The 4,289-nt window shown below is 30.8% G+C and overlaps 1 protein-coding gene and 1 pseudogene across 2 annotated transcripts in view; both read right to left on the bottom strand.

Annotated features, from left to right (window-relative positions):
- LOC119632406 overlaps nt 1–561 on the bottom strand; it is a 2,280-nt pseudogene extending 1,719 nt beyond the window's left edge.
- Nucleotides 562–2,748: 2,187 nt separating this feature from the next.
- LOC119632487 (cuticle protein 8) overlaps nt 2,749–4,289 on the bottom strand; it is a 20,454-nt gene continuing 18,913 nt past the window's right edge. For both annotated transcript variants that reach the window (XM_038025408.1, XM_038025407.1), the window contains one exon: nt 2,749–2,785. The gene's annotated coding sequence lies outside the window, so the exon portion shown is untranslated. The remainder of the gene's footprint in view (nt 2,786–4,289) is intronic.

The following is a 4,289-nucleotide window of genomic DNA, read 5'->3' as shown; positions in this document are numbered from 1 at the left end:
CGTTCGGTCGCATAGATCGCATTTGATCAAAAGAACCTCAACATGCTTAAGCCGGTTACGTGGAATAAAACCAATTTTTTTAATGTTGTCTAAGACAATGAATGAAACATGGAATTTTTTATTCCATTTAAGAGGCAAATCCGTAATTGGCAGAGTCAACTGTCCGAAGTGAGCAAAAAGAGGCAAAACTCGACTCGGGAAGACTATGACGCCCGTATTTTGGGATGCGCATGCGTATAATTTACAATCAATTAATTGTGAATATAGAGTTGCGTTATAAGTGCGTTTAAATGATGAAGCCTGGGACTTATTGAGTGATATAATTTTATGATCACATTACGGATGTTACAAAAAAAAAAAAAACACGAAAATCTTAATATTTGAGTACGAATTTATTTTGTTGTTGTTGCGATTAAATCCAGTTGCGATTCAATCCAGTTGCCTTCTTAATACTGTTAACATAAATAATATTGTTAACATAAAATAGGCTGCTGTTGATATGCTATTAAAATCTATTAATTCTGTATTAACCTACTTTTCCACTTTACCTACACATACCATGTAAGTGCATAAATTTGTTTGCAAAGTGTTTCAATGTAGTCATCTTCAAATGTTTAGAAAAATTGCTTTTCATATACATAGAGTATTTTTGATAAATTTTTGAAAACTTATTTATATATATTTTTTGAGATAACTGAACTTTTTTCCATTACATAAATAGTGGTTTTGAGCAGCTTTTACTGAGTTTAAAAAAAAAAAAAAAACAAAATGAAAAAAACAACAAAAAATATAGTAAACCGGCAGAAAATTCCACCACATGGTCTGTAACGCTTTAGCTGTTCAATTCAACTTAATTTTTATTTTTATTTTTTTTTTTTTTCTTTATTAAATATCTGACGACATTTATTAAATAAAACTATTTATCATTAGTTGATTTTTTTTTTTTTTTCATTTTGCGACTTGTATTTCCTTTTTAACAAGATTTTTTACTTGCATTTCGCTTTTCTTCTTATATTTATATATATATTTTGATCTTTATGTTTTCTTATTACACTTAAATGTTGCGTCTGTTATACAAACCGGACGTTATGAAATTAAAATTTTCCAGTTCCAATAATCAAGTCTGCTTTTCATAGGCAAACTCGACTCCCCGTACTGATGTAGACTTTCTGTAAAACGTTATAGGAAAAGAGCAACAAAAAAAAAAAAAAAAAAAAAAAAAAAAAAAAAACAGGAACCTCTTACAATCTCTTTTTAAGTTTACACTATTTAAATTAATCTTGGTGAATATATGCCGCAAATGCCTAACGAACACCTTCGGAATTGCTACTTTAATTCAATCAATAGTAGGACCTTTCACGGTCCCGTTCCACGGGAACGTATAGAAATAATTACAGCAAGAGTTGGATATCAAACAATTGAGAATTTTAATTAAATTAGGCATAGTTATCAGACCGCATTAGCCGACGACAAAAATAGAGTTTTAAATACATAGATGCCCTATTCACCAATAAGCCTCCACGCGCTCCAATTGAAAATGAAAGCAATATTAATTTTCTATTTCTGACAGCATTATTGAATAATTGCTCAGAATTTCGCAATTAATTAAACATTTCCCCAATGCGATAAGAATTTTGAAATTTGCATCAATTTAATATCACAAAAAACAATAATAAAATAGATGCAGATATCAAAGTCGATATTTCTTAAAACCAGCGCATGGACAGTTTTATACCATATTATAGACTGTAACAGAAGACTAAAAAATTGCTTGAAACTTAATATAAAAATTTTAATAAAAATTACATTATATAAGCATCGGCTTTGCGGCATACAATTAATATTGATCTTTCCCTTAAAGCGTAAGGTTACAAATTGGAAGGAGAGAAATTATTGGACAGCATAGTGTCAAGTAAAATATAAAAGGCAGCTGAACCGAGTCATTCGATAATTTTTTTCATGCTTGAAAAATATTTCGCGGCATGTAAGCTTGTATTTTAAGCATTATCTGTAGATATTGCGGAATATTTTGGATTAATGAAAAATTAGTGGGGAATTTTTAAAAAGTTCCCCGGTAAACATTTGTCTCTAATTTCGGATCATTTGCATAAGTATTATCTTCGCTTACTGCAGGCGGATCACGTTCATTTCATAACATCATCCCTAGACATTAACTAAACACATAAACTTTCTGATCAAGAATAAATATATATATATTAATAGGCGTGATGAAAAGGGGACCTAATCCCCATCCTTACGTTGGGGAAGCGAAAGTTTAGCGGAAACCCTAACTGCCGATACATGTTTGTTTATACACTTATACGTATACAGGTTTATACGTTTATGCTTGAATATGAACATTTCCCGAACATATTTGATCCAATGATTCAACGCAATTTAAACTAAGCCAGACTAAAAAATCATTTAGTTTGTCAACATTTCAATATATGACAACCTGTTTTTCGATGTCACAGAAACTCTGTAAACTCTATTTGAGAAATCTCTTCATAAATTGTTTATTTATTCTCTTGCAAAAAAAAAAAAAAAAATAAATAAATAAATAAATAAAAGTCGATTACATGATACTTTTCATCATGTAATATGGTCATGAATGAAACTTTATTCGGTTATTTATATACGGCAACAGTAATAGCAATAACAACTTTATTAAAAAAATCATTTTATGGAAGAAATCAGTAATTTTCTGAAGGCTAACCAGCTGGCCAACCAGTTGTCTTTTTCGTTTTTGAGGGTTTTAAAGCCAATGTTAAGGTTGCTTGCCGCACTGAAAAAGGCGTAAATGATTTTCATTTAATAAATACGATCAAGCATCGTATGAAAAGTAAACTATTCACATCACATATTCACATCATTTTTAAAATTTGCAAAAAGTATTTATATTTGAATCAAAAAAAAAATAAAAAATAAAAAATAAAAAATAAAAAGTAAAAAAAAATAAATAAAGAAATAAATGTAACGAATTATTTTCAATTCCCTTACATTAAATTTACGTTTTCTTTTCTTTATATCGACCCGAAATCAATTTGGCTGAAAAACTATTTTCAACAACTACGCCCAATTAAACTTTCACACTACGTTCGCCAATTTCAAATAATTTCATTTCAACGCAGTGCCAAAGAGATATAAAAAATCATAAATTGTATGATGCAAAACTTAAATGAACACGGATATCGTTTTTGAATAATTCAATGCTTCAGTCATAAGAGGAGATGTTCACAATCGTATTTATATAATAAATATGGAAATAAAATTTTTAAAAATTTTTATGAGCCGCAAGAATCGCTTACTTTAACTTTAACTCAATATTTATGTAAAATCTTATGTAAAGTCCAAGTGAAAAGTACTGAATGCATAGTTAGTTCAACTTTAGCATTTTTACATTCTTCAAAAATGTTCACGCCTCGTCCGGGCCAATCATCTAAGTCTAGCACACGTCTGTTCTAATATGCAACACACGCCTCTACGATACAGTTTTGACTTCACTCCTGCAGCTGCGTAGGGCATCTTATTGTGAAACACCGTCATCTCGACCGTAACCGCAAATCTGATGATTCATAAACACAAATCAATTTGAAAATAGCACTGCTCCGCGAAAAGCAAAACCTTCGGTTATCATGTTGCCGTCCAATTTCTTCAACACAGAATAAGTTTATGCCAAACTGTCGATGATGTGAACTTTTTCCCTCACTTTCTCTTACTGAATAAGATTTGAATTGGATAAGCAATTGTTGCATACGAGACATTAAACATTAATGATATTTCATTACAAGATTCCTATGACGGCAGTGAGAAACTGTCTTAATAGTTAGACGTAACGTTAACAAATAATATATGAGAAAACATTATCGCCGCATGTTCAAAACACAAAACACAAGGCGCAGTCTTTCAACTAAAATTAACATAACGATAAGCCAGGGAGGCAGAGAGGCTTTTGAATTTCCGACGTCTTTCAACGCGTGAACGGATCGTTAAAATGCCTTGCCTTCATTTCGATTTCATTTAACATGACGACACTTAAAGGTACGAATTGAGAGCGGTTTTAATACCCATTCGACTGCACCCAGTTCAAGATGAAATGTGTGCGCTTTCCTTATATGCAAAAATGTTATCGATCAGCTGGAAGATGATTTTCAAAAACAGTAAAGGAATTTTCGTAAGCCATCCCTGAATTAAAAAACTTGTCAAATCTTACCATTAAATAGCCAACAAAAGTAATTGTTAAAAAAGTAAGAAAATAAAATTTGGTCGCGACCGAATCTTTTTTATCC

Source organism: Glossina fuscipes, unplaced genomic scaffold (genome assembly GCF_014805625.2).
Source record: "Glossina fuscipes isolate IAEA_lab_2018 unplaced genomic scaffold, Yale_Gfus_2 1, whole genome shotgun sequence".
Taxonomy (NCBI): Eukaryota; Metazoa; Arthropoda; class Insecta; order Diptera; family Glossinidae; genus Glossina; species Glossina fuscipes.
The sequence above is the reverse complement of the archived record's forward strand: the minus strand, read 5'-3'. Positions and strand labels throughout refer to the sequence as shown.